This window comes from Bubalus bubalis, chromosome 2, assembly GCF_019923935.1.
Source record: "Bubalus bubalis isolate 160015118507 breed Murrah chromosome 2, NDDB_SH_1, whole genome shotgun sequence".
Lineage (NCBI taxonomy): Eukaryota > Metazoa > Chordata > Mammalia > Artiodactyla > Bovidae > Bubalus > Bubalus bubalis.
The window spans coordinates 105,205,769-105,218,835 of NC_059158.1; the positions used below are offsets into that span (position 1 = coordinate 105,205,769).

The 13,067-nt window shown below is 38.8% G+C and overlaps 1 protein-coding gene and 1 long non-coding RNA gene across 6 annotated transcripts in view; one reads left to right on the forward strand and one right to left on the reverse strand.

Annotated features, from left to right (window-relative positions):
• Positions 1-13,067, forward strand: part of LOC102415958 — a 141,530-nt gene that overhangs the window by 126,513 nt on the left and 1,950 nt on the right. The window contains exon 1 of one of the 3 annotated variants that reach the window (XR_006548266.1): positions 2,931-2,990. The exons of 1 other annotated variant lie outside the window; for it this stretch is intronic. This is a non-coding gene — a long non-coding RNA (uncharacterized LOC102415958). Of the gene's footprint in view, positions 1-2,930; positions 2,991-12,362; positions 12,577-13,067 lie in introns of those variants that run through there. One more of the 3 variants, XR_006548267.2, reaches the window with a different exon arrangement.
• Positions 1-13,067, reverse strand: part of ARHGAP15 (Rho GTPase activating protein 15) — a 698,570-nt gene that overhangs the window by 104,830 nt on the left and 580,673 nt on the right. The window lies entirely within an intron of this gene.

Below are 13,067 nucleotides of genomic sequence, written 5' to 3' on the forward strand. Positions count from 1 at the left end.
AGCTGATGTAGAAAATCACTCCACAGCCAGGGCACAGAACTCACAGAATTCCTGCTCAGCAGAATATCATCTGTTTTATGGACAAAGCACTACCTTATGCTCTCCATTGTTCACTTTTACAAATAGAAATCTTAGTTTTAGTTACGCCCTTTTCCTCTACTTTTGAATAGAAAGTGCTTTGGTGGTAGATAGCTGTCGTTTAGTTAGAGAAGTCTCATTATACCTGGTAAGGAAAACTGAGCACAAACCTTGGTTCTTGGAACTAGCTACAGTAGTTGGATGAGACTTTAGAGGAGAGTGAGTGGCTTCAAATAGCTGTGAAGGTTTCAGAGGTAAAGGTTGGAGTAGAAAGGAGCATGTGAGTGTTCTACAGTCAATGAGTTGGAGAGGAGATGCCAAAGACTGCCTATACTGCAATCACTTTCTCCTCTCCTTCTAAATGGAACTTCCATGCTGCTCTTAGCAGACCCCAGGCCCTGATCCAGGATTCAGCCTTGCCTAATCCAAGTCAACCTGCTTTTCCTTGCTATTTTAAGAAATAAGCATGTGATGCAGTTCAAAGTAATTAGGTGAAAAGAGATGTTTGCTTCAGATTTCTGGGAAATGGGCTCTTCTACGTCCCACCATATGTTACAGAGGAAGGACAAAGTTGTGTTGCTATTCGGGGTCACCTTATACAATGAGGGCAATGAGCATGAGAATGAAGCCAGCCCTGTGGATGGCAGAGCAGTGATAGAATGGGCCTGGGTCCTCCACACCCATCTTTGAATCACTGTATCAATAAATCCTATAATCCCCCCAGTCTCCTGTAACCCTTTCTCATTACATGAACTAACACATCTCCTGATTGCTTAAATCCTTTTGAGCTGTCTTTCTGTCAACTGTAGTCAAACATAATCCAACTGACATATTTGATATTTGGAATTTGACACTGATATAGGGATGGTTATATTACTCATTCATTTACAGGAATAAATAACATACAAAGGTTTAATTCTGGCTCCTCAGATGTGTATGCCAAAATGTAATGGATAGATGTATAGGTTTTTAAGCCAAACAGACCTGAACTTTGATCCTGCTCTGTCTATTGCAGCCTATGCTTGTCTTCTCTGAACTCCAATCTTCATACTGGCACAATGAAGATAATGAATCTATCTTATACGGTGTTGGTAGAGAGAAAATGAGATAATGCATATAAAATTCCTATCATGAAGGAGATGTTCAATCATTGCAACTATCATTTTAAGGGCCAGAGAAAAATCTGTGTAAGAACCCTTGGTGAGAATTTTATAGGAAGATGGCTCAAGAGGAATAGAACACTAAAAAGTGAAATTCTGAAAATATAATTGCAAATGATTCTGATGAGAAAGAAAATGAATAGTTAGCTAAAGAACTTCAGTAGCTGCACAGAATAAGTTCCATGAACTGACACAATTTTTAAAATGTATATTGGGAGAGCAGAAACATTTCACCACCCAGAATGGATATAAAAGAGAAGTGCAAACTCCAAGAACAGGATGGAGGTGGGAGGGTTGAGGCACAGAAAGAATATCAACTTAAAAAAAAACTCATAATTATATCCAAAGCCATGATAGTAAGAACAAATCAATAAGACACATGTAGAGACTATAATGTTAAGAGGTGACAAGTGAACATAAGTATGTTTAAAAACTGAACTGAGCAATATGTAAGAATAATATGCATAATATAGAGGGAATCGCCAAACAGTAAAATAATATTCTACCTATTTTCAAGGTAAATGTTACTACTGGGAAATTTTCAATTATACTTTGAAACATTACAGGCCATGTTGACTTGTTACTTAGTTATGAAAATGTAATAAAATAAAATATCAGATAAATTAGATGGATATCATCCTGAGTTATTGATAAATTTCAGAGATAAGTCTTGACAGTACAAAAGGATAATTGCTCTTTATCCTGAGGTCTGTACTGGCAAACCATGACTTTTCTGTATGAACATGATATTCCCACCTTGCCTCAGTGAACAGACATAGCTTTCTAAAATCTTTGATTAGCTTTAATCTATAAAAATGTTTCTTAGTGATTATACTAATAGATAATATGTCCCCAACGCCACACACAGAGGGAAAGACTGGGAATTGGGTTCAGAATTCAGACAGATGCCACTGTATATGTGACTTACTAAAAACATGCCAACACACACACACACACACACCAGAAATTATATCCTAATTTCTCTGTACCTGTCAGCAATAAAATCTGAGGGGAGGCCTTCGTTATCAAGGTTAAGTTCATGTCTGACCTAGTTAATTCTTCTAGAGAGAAGGACTCTGCCTTGTGAGGCCAGGAGAGAACACAGCGTTTTCACCAAGGAGGTCCTTAGAAATAATTCACCTTCAGGTGAACTGCTTTTAGATAGCACTTTTCAGTTACCTGCCCCCAGAGTGAAGTTCAAAAGAAAAGGGAGTAGAATGTTCTCATTCAAGATCTCTGGTCTGTGGTGTTTTCTATCACTGGAGAGTTGCTTGCTTCCGAACATTATCACCTTCAGGACTAGGAAACAGTCATTTCTTTACTCAGACAGTCTTTTAATCTTGGAACAAGAGACCTAGAAAGCTATTCTCACAGAAGGCTTTTCTTGCTTTTAAAAACACAATCAAATTGGTTCCAGTGGAGTGGGATATAAGGAATGTACCTCCTCTACTTGTACACAAGTAATTGGACTAGCCTAATTTGATTGCCCAAGTGTTTAGATACCATGGTGATGGGTACTTGATAAATACTGCATGTAGCTAAACTGGGAACATCCCTTGTGGCAGTAATAGCCAAACAGTTAGCTCTGATAGGTTAGCAAGATGCAAGCCAAGTGCTTCGCTACATTCCATAATATTTATTGATAGTTATTTATGTTGACATTTTCAGCCATTTGTGGTGTCTTTTTACTCTAGATCTGTGGGTAGTGTGGTCAGAGATGACTTCTGCTGACAAAAATATCTTGTATGCAAGGTAAGCACGAATGTGGATTCTGCCTAATAACTAAGGAAACTATTATAACTTATAAACAAATGCCATCCAGAAATCAAGCTGTACTTAATCAGTTTAGAATTAGAATTTGCTCAAATGAGACCTGCTGTGAGTGAAAACCACACATTGCATAGAACTTAATGTCTTTGGTCCTAGAAGAAAACCAAAGGATATTCTCTAGTAGAAATAAATCCAGAAAATAGCCTAACTGAATGCTGAGTTGCTTTCCTTCCTTCTCAAACTCTTTTTCTGCCTCATTTGTCAAGCTGGGGCAACCTCAGTAAGAAAACTACAGTAAAAAAGAATGAAACTGCTGATTTATATAAGTAGGAAGAAACTGATTCATGTTTTCAGTCTTTGTATTTAATTCTTCCAGACTGGAAGGTAATTTATGATTTTTTAAAAGGTTTGGAAATTCTTGCATACCACCAAGCAGTTACCTAGCATGATAGGGAAGTGATACAAAAAAGCTAAACCTTTTGCTCTAAAATCAACCTTTTACTATAGGGAAGAAAGGGAAATGAACATCTCACAATGCCAGGGCCCATCTTCTTTTTATAACACCATGTTTTCTTGCTGCATTAAAAAATGCTGCCCTAGGGAAATAGGTTACTACCTTCACCACGAGTTTTTCAGAATTTTTATTAAATTTTGACTGTGTGTTTTTCCTCACAGTTAATTACTGCATTAATAAGAGCATCATAGTATACATGGAAGTGATTAGCAAGGGCAGGGGAGAAGCCAGATTTAGAATAAAAATACCTGGGTTCAAATCTTGAGGCTGACAATTTTAATGTAGCTTCGAAATGTCATTCAACTCCTCTTCATTTCAACTTATTTATCAGAAAAATAAATGTACTTATAATATCTTGTCCCAGGGTTGGTGACAACAAAATGAAAAACTTGAAAATGCTTTAAGGAAATATGTAACAGTTAAAATCAAAAGATTTCATCTTTTGAGGTGCATTTAACTTTTTGGGAAATTTAATCATGTGAATCCATTGCACCTACTAGGCTGAATCAGTGCTTCACTGATAATGAAACTTTAGTAGGGAACTGTAATATATTACAGAGAAGGCAATGGCACCCCACTCCAGTACTCTTGCCTGGAAAATCCCATGGATGGAGGAGCCTAGAAGGCTGCAGTCCATGGGGTCGCTGAGGGTCGGGCACGACTGAGCGACTTCACTTTCACTTTTCACTTTCATGCTTTGGAGAAGGAAATGGCAACCCACTCTAGTGTTCTTGCCTGGAGAATCCCAGGGACGGTGGAGCCTGGTGGGCTGCCGTCTATGGGGTTGCACAGAGTCGGACACGACTGAAGTGACTTAGCAGTAGCAGCAGCAGTTAATATATTAATCTTCCCTCATTCTTTGTGTCTTTCCTGGTGGCTCAGATGATAAAGCATCTACCTGCAATGCTGGAGACCAGGGTTCGATTCCTGGGTCGGGAAGATCCCCTGGAGAAGGAAATGGCAATTCACTCCAGCACTCTTGCCTGGAAAATCCCATGGATGGAGGAACCTGATAGGCTACAGTCCACGGGGTCGCAAAGAGTCGGACATGACTGAGCGACTTCACTCACTCACTCATTCTTTACTCTAAGTGGTCAGACAAATTCTTTTACTTTTTATCTCCAAATACTCCTTATATAACCAATGTCTCCTTAATTAGCTCCCCACCCTGAGTCTTCCATTCCCTAAGTATACATGTTGCACTGCTAATCTTAGTATGTCTTCAGTTCAGTTCAGTTCAGTTTAGTCATTCAGTCATGTCCAACTCTTTGCTACCCCATGAATCGCAGCATGCCAGGCCTCCCTGTCCATCACCAACTCCTGGAGTTCACTCAGACTCACGTCCATTGAGTCAGTGATGCCATCCAGCCATCTCATCCTCTGTCGTCCCCTTCTCCTCCTGCCCCCAATCCCTCCCAGCATCAGAGTCTTTTCCAATGAGTCAACTCTTTGCATGAGGTGGCCACAGTACTGGAGTTTCAGCTTTAGCATCATTCCTTCCAAAGCAATCCCAGGGCTGATCTTCAGAATGGACTGGTTGGATCTGCTTGCAGTCCAAGGGACTCTCAAGAGTCTTCTCCAACACCACAGTTCAAAAGCATCAATTCTTCGGCGTTCAGCCTTCTTCACAGTCCAACTCTCACATCCATACACGACCACAGGAAAAACCATAGCCTTGACTAGATGGATCTTTGTGGGCAAAGTAATGTCTCTGCTTTTGAATATGCTATCTAGGTTGGTCATACCTTTCCTTCCAAGGAGTAAGTGTCTTTTAATTTCATGGCTGCAGTCACCATCTGCAGTGATTTTGGAGACCCAAAAAATAAAGTCTGACACTGTTTCCACTGTTTCCGCTGTTTCCTCTCTTTCCCCATCTATTTCCCATGAAGTGATGGGACCGGATGCCATGATCTTCGTTTTCTGAATGTAGAGCTTTAAGCCTTATTTAAATCTTCAGGGGACTTTGTTTGTCCTCAGGATAAGCCTCCCTCCATAGTAAGTCACAGAAAAGTGTTCAGAATCTGATAAATGATTATGCTACTTCATTTATAAGTGATTAAAATAATGATTTTTAAGCAACTACCACATGCCACACACCATGGCCTGCTCTGGTGCTATGGAAGTAAAGGCAACAGACAAACAACTAACCATCTCAAACGAAATTAATGAAAATGCTCTGACTGAGGGAAAGTGCTGGGGATAGAGGATGCTAATCCACACTGGGGGGCAGGTAGTACTCATTGAGGAACTCTTCTTTCTCACCTCTTTTATTTTGTGTTTCTTAAGTGCTGGTGGCTCAGACAGTAAAGAATCTGCCTGCAATGTAAGAGACCCAGGTTCTGTCCCTGGGTCGGGAAGATCCCTGGAGGAGGGAATGGCTACCTACTCCAGTATTCTTGCATAGAGAATACCATAGACAGAGAAATCTAGTGGGTTACAGTTCATGGGGTCACAAAGAATTAGACACAACTAAGAGATATTTAAGGGGCAGTGTTAAGTTTTCATCAATTTCCTAAAACTTTGTATTCTCTTTTTTGAAGCATCTTTACTGTATTCTTTAGAAAGATCTTAGAAAAAGCAAAGAAGATGCTAGTTACTAAATTAGGAATGAGGGAGGTGACATCTCAGTAAATTCTATTAATAATAAAAGAACAATAAGAAAATATTATAGGAAAATTTATGCCAATATATTCAACAAGTGAAATGAAATAAATTTCCTGAAAGACAAAATCAATCAACATTCACACAAGAAGAACTGAATGACCTGGAAATTCCTATATATAGCAGAGAAGCTGAATTTTTAGTTAAACCTTTCTCACAACATTGAAGAGGAAGAAATAGTTCTTCATTCTGTCAGGACAAGCATTGTTGACAGCAAAGAAGAAAACCATACAAATATATTGCTAAGAGGGAAAGATCCTTTAAAGATCAATACCTTTTATCAACATAGATGCAAAACACTAAACAAAATTTTAAGACATGGAAACCAATGATAGAAAAGATAACAGATCATGAACCCGTGGGACTTGTTCGAGGAATGCAGATTCATTCTAGCATTTGAAAAGTCTATCAATGTAATTAACTGTATTAACAGGATTAAAAAAAATCCTATGACCTTTGAATAGATTCAGAAAAATTTTTGACAAAATTCAATATCTATTCTGATAAAAACTGCCAGGAAACTAGTGGTAGATGAGAAGAAAAAACCTACAGTCAGCAACATGCTTAGGGGTAAAAGAGTGAATACTTTCCAGCTAAAGGAAACAATGGGACAAAGATGTCTACACTCATCATTTCTATCTAACGTTGTGCTGGAGGCTTTAGCTAGTGTAATGAGACAAGAAAAACAAAGAAAATGTCACCAGATATGAAATGAAAAGTAATAGTTTTTAATTCAAAGATGACATAGAAAACTTGATGATGTACCAAAAAACTGCCAGAACCAATGAATTAGTATCACAATATTGCAGATGTAAGAACAAAACATAATATCAACAGTATTTCTATATAGAAGTGAAGAACAACTAGAAATTGAAATTAAAAAGACAATAATAATAGCAATGAAAAATATTAAATATTTATGGATAAGTCTGACAAAATATGTGCAAGATATGTATAATGAAAATTGTAAAACACTGATGGGAAAAATTAAAGAAGATATAAATAAATGATAAGGTATAATTTATTCCTTGGTTGGGATTCACTATATTGTTAAAATGTCAGTTCTTCTTGAATTCATCAGTAGGTTCAATTAAAAGTAAATCAAAATCTCAACAAATTTTTTTAAAGTTTTATAAAAAGATAAGATAATTCCAAAATTCAAGTGAAAATGCAAAGGACATACAACAAGGTTTAGCAAACTATGACCTGCAGTGTATTTCCAGCCTGCTGCATGCTTTTGTAAATAAGGTCTTTTTGGAAGATAGCCATCTCTATTAGTTTAAATACTGTCTATGGCTGTTTTTGCATTACAGTGGCAGAGTTAAGTACCATATGAGACTATGCAGCTGTAAGCTTAAAACTATCTGTCCCTTCTGAGAAAAAAGTTTGCCAATTCCTGACTTAGAATAGTGAAAACAAGTTTGATAAAGGATGAAGCTAGAGGAAAAACAATACCTGATCTTAAGATTTATTCTAAATTTATGATGATAAAGTGTGGCACTGGCAATAAGTTATATAAATAGATCAATGAATCAAATGGATAGTACTGAAATAGTACTAGTTACATGAACAACAGACATTCAACAAAGGTGCAAAGGCAACAGAATGAAAAAAGGATAGTATTTTTAACAAGAGTCCTGAAAAAATTGGATACCTACAGGCAAAAATGTGGATTTCAATTTTTACCTCTCCATCTTATGTAATTGAGAGGTATGGCTGAATCCCTTCACAGTTCACCTAAAACTATCTCAACATTGTTAAATGGCTATACCCAAACACAAAATAAAAGTTTTAAAAAATAACTCAAACTGGATCATAGATCTAATGTAATCTAAAACTACAAAACTTCAGGAAGATAACTTAGAGAATCTTTGTGACATGGGGTAAGGCAAACATTTCTTAGATGACACAGAAAGCATGATTCATAAAAGTACTAAATTTATAAATTAAACTTCATTAAATTTCAGAGCTTCAGTTTCTAATATACACTGCTGGGAAAATGAAAAGACACAAACTAGGAGAAAATGGGCTTCCCAAGTGGCACTAGTGGTAAAGAATCCGCCTGCCAATGCAGAAGGTGCAAGAGACATGGGATCCAGCCCTGGGTCAGGATGATCCTCTGGAGTAGGAAATGGCAACCCACTGCAGCATTCCTGCCTAGAAAATTTCATGGACAGAGGAGCCTGGCAGGGAGCTACAGTCCATGGGCCGAACACAGTTGGACATGATTGAATAACTGAAAAGAAGAAAATATTAGCAAAACATATATGCAAGAATAGATCTATATCTAGAATAAGCACCTTTACAAACACATCAGAAATCTGAAAACTCATCAATCTGATAAAAAAAAATGACCAAAATTTGAACAGACATTCACCAAAGAAGACATAAAAACTGCAAATAATCACATGAAAAGATGCTCAATATTATTGGCGATTCAGTTGAGTTTAGCCACTCAGTCGTGTATGCCTCTTTGTGACCCATGGACTGTAGCACGCCAGGCTTCCCTGTCCATTACCATCTCCCAGAGTTTACACAAACTCATGTCCATTGAGTTGGTGATGCCATCCAACCATCTCATCCTCTGTTGTCCCCTTCTCCTCCTGCCTTCAATCTTTCCCAGCATCAGGGTTTTTCCAATGAGTCAGTTCTTCGCATCAGGTGGCCAAAGTATTGGAGTTTCAGCTTCAGCATCAGTCCTTCCAATGAACACCCAGGACTGATTTCCATTAGGATGGACTGGTTGGCTCACCTTGCAGTCCAAGGGACTCTCAAGAGTCTTCTCCAACACCACGGTTCATAAGCATCATTTTTTCAGCACTCAACTTTGTTTATAGTCCAATGCTCACATACATACATGACTAATGGAAAAACCATAGCTTTGACTAGACGGACCTTTGTTGACAAAGTAATGTCTCTGCTTTTTAATATGCTGTCTAGGATGATCATAACTATTCTTCCAAGGAGCAAGCGTCTTTTACTTTCGTGGCTGCAGTCACCATCTGCAGTGATTTTGGAGCTTCCAAAAATAAAGTCTGTCACTGTTTTCATTGTTTCCCCATCTATTTGCATGAAGTGATGGGACCAGATGCCATGATCTTAGTTTTCTGAATGTTGAGTTTTAAGCCAACTCTTTTCACTCTCCTCTTTCACTTTCATCAAGAGGCTCTTTAGTCCTTCTTTGCTTTCTGCAATAAGGGTGGTGTCACCTGCATATCTGAGGTTATTGATATTTCTCCCGGCAATCTTGATTCCAGCTTGTGCTTCATCAGTCCAGCATTTCTTATGATGTACTTTGCATATAAGTTAAATAAGCAGGATGACAATATACAGCCTTGATGTACTCCTCTCCCAATTTGGAACCAGTCTGTTGTTCCATGTCCAGTTCTAACTGTTGCTTCCTGACCTGCATACAGATTTCTCAGGAGGCAGGTCAGGTAGTTTGGTATTCCCATCTCTTAAAGAATTTTCCATAGTTTGTGGTGATCCACACAGTCAAAGGCTTTGGCATAGTCAATAAAGCAGAAATAGATGTTTTTCTGGAACTCTCTCGCTTTTTTGATGATCCAATGGATGTTGGCAATTAGATCTCTGGTTCCTCTGCCTTTTCTAAATCCAGCTTGAACATCTGGAATTTCACAGTTCACGTACTGTGGAAACCTGGCTTGTAGAATTTTGAGCATTACTTTGCTAGCATGTGAGATGAGTGCAATTGTGCAGTAGTCTGAGCATTCTTTAGAATTTCTTTGGGATTGGAATGAAAACTGACCTTTTCTAGTCCTGTGGCCACTGTTGAGTTTTCCAAATTTGCCAGCATTGAGTGCAGCACTTTCACAGCACCATCTTTTAGGATTGGAAATAGGTCAACTGGAATTCCATCATCTCCACTAGCTTTGTTCATAGTGATGCTTCCTAAGGCCCACTTGACTTTGCATTCCAGGATGTCTGGCTCTAGGTGAGTGATCACACCATTGTGATTATCTGGGTCATGAAGATCTTTTTTGTATAGTTCTTCTGTGTTTTCTTGCCACCTCTTCTTAATATCTTCTGCTTCTGTTAGGTCCGTACCATTTCTGTCCTTTTTTTGTGCCTATCTCTGCATGAAATGTTCCCTTGGTATCTCTAATTTTCTTGAAGAGACCTCTAGTGCTTCCATTCTATTGTTTTCCTCTATTTCTTTGCTCTGATCACTGAGGAAGTCTTTCTTATCTCTCTTTGCTGTTCTTTGGAACTCGGCAGTCAAATAGGTATATCTTTCCTTTTCTCCTTTGCCTTTGTTTCTCTTCTTTTCACAGCTATTTGTAAGGTCTTCTTAGACAACCATTTTGCCTTTTTGTATTTCTTTTTCTTAGGGATGGTCTTGATCCCTGCCTCCTGTACAATGTCACAAACCTCTCTCTATAGTTCTTCAGGCACTCTGTCTATCAGATCTAATCCCTTGAATCTGTTTGTCACTTCCACTGTATAGTCATAAGGGATTTGATTTAGGTCATACCTGAATGGTCTAGTGGTTTTCCCTACTTTCTTCAATTTAAGTATGAATCTGGCAATAAGGAGTTCATGATCTGAAGCACAGTCAACTCCTGGTCTTTTTTTTGCTGACCGTTCAGAGCTTCTCCATCTTTGGCTGCAAAGAATATAATCAATCTGATTTTGGTATTGACCATCTGGTGATGTCTATGTATAGAGTCTTCTCTTGTGTTGCTGGAAGAGGGTGTTTGCTATGACCAGTGCATTCTCTTGGCAAAACTCTATTAGCCTTTTCCCTGCTTCATCTGTACTCCAAGGCCATATTTCTTCTTTTCTCCAGGTATTTCTTGACTTCCTCTTTTTGCATTCCTTTCCCCTGTAATGAAAAGGACATCTTATTTTGGGTGTTAGTTCTAGTAGGTCTTGAAGGTCTTCATAGAACCGTTCAACTTCAGGTTATTCAGCATTACTGGTCAGGGCATAGACTTGGATTACTATGATATTGAATGGTTTGCCTTGGAAACGAATAGAGATCATTCTGTCATTTTTGAGATTGCATCCAAGTACTGCATTTCAGACTCGGTTTTTGACTATGATGGCTACTCCATTTCTTCTAAGGGATTCTTGCCCATAGTAGTAGATATAGAGGTCATCTGAGTTAAATTCACCCATACCAGTCCATTTTAATTCACTGATTCCTAGAATGTCGATGTTGTCTCTTGCCATCTCCTATTTGACCACTTCCAATTTGCCTTGATTCGTGGACCTAATATTCCAGGTTCCTATGCAATATTCCTCTTGCAGCATTGGACTTTACTTCCATCACCAGTCACATACACAACTGGGTGTTGTTTTTGCTTTGGCTCCATTTCTTCATTCTTTCTGGAGTTATTTCTCCACTGATCTCCAGTAGCATATGAAGTGTACACATATCTCTTCATGTTGATGAAGATGAGGAGAATTGCAACTTCTACACACTGCTGTCCTATCTTTCTACCTTTTCATACTGTTCATGGGGTTCTCAAGGCAAGAATACTGAAGTGGTTTGCCATTTCCTTCTCCACATTTTGTCAGAACTCTTCACCATGACCCGTCCGCCTTGGGTGGCCCTACATGGCATGGCTCATAGTTTTATTGAGTTAGATAAGGCTGTGGTCCATGTGATCAGACTGGTTAGTTTTCTGTGATTGTGGTTTTCAGTCTGTCTGCCCTCTGATGGAGAAGAATAAGAGGCTTATGAAAGCTTCCTGATGGGAGAGACTGACTGAGGGGGAAACTGGGTCTTGTTCTGAAGGGCAGGGCCATGCTCAGTAAATCTTTAATCCAATTTTCTGTTGATGGGCAGGGCTGTGTTCCCTCCCTGCTTTTGACCTGAGGTTAAACTATGGTGAAGGTAATGAAGATAATGGAAGTGAAGTGAAGTGAAAGCTGTTCAGTTGTGTCCAACTCTTTGGGACCCCATGGACTACACAGTCCAGGGAATCCTCCAGGCCAGAATACTGGAGTGGGTAGCCTCTTCCTTCTCCAGGGGATCTTCCCAACCCAGGGATCGAACCCAGGTCTCCCACATTGCAGGTGTATTCTTTACCAGTTGAGCCACCAGGGAAGCCTGAAAATAATGGAGACCTCCTTCAAAAGGTCCCATGCACGCACTGCTACACTCAGTGCCCCCAACCCTGCAGCAGCCCACCCACCCACCACTTCCACCACCAACCCACACTTCCACTGGAGACTCCTGGACACTCACAGGCAAGTCTGGGTCAGTCTCTTGTGGAGTCACTGCTCCTGTTGGCCATTAGAGAAATGCAAATAACAACCACAATGGAACACCTCTACAAACCTGATAGAACTGCAAAAATTAAGAAGATGGACTATTCTTATGTTGATGAAGATGAGGAGAATTGCAACTTCCACATACTGCTGGTGAGAATGAAAAATGATATAGCTACTCTGAAATATAGTTTGACAATTTTTAAAGTTAAATATTCATAATCATATGACCTAGCTGTTCTAGTTCTAGGTATATACACAAGGGAAATGAAAGTATATTTACATACAAAGGCTAATACACAAATGCTCATAGCAACTTTACTTGTAATAACCCAAAACTTGACAATCCAAATGTCTACCAACAGGTACATCCATGAGCAAACTGTGATATAGCCAAACAGTAGAATATTACTTAGCACTAAAAGTAAATCCCAATATCTACAACATGGAAGAATTTTGAAATAATTGCTCCATATGGAATGAACTGACAAAAAAGCATATTCATTACATAATTCTAGTTATACAGTACTTGAGAAAATAAAACAAACCTATAGTGATGGAATGGAAATCATTTGTTATGGAGAAGGGCACTAGAGGTGGAGGGAAGGAATTACTGAAGGACATGGGGAGCATTTTGGGGGTTA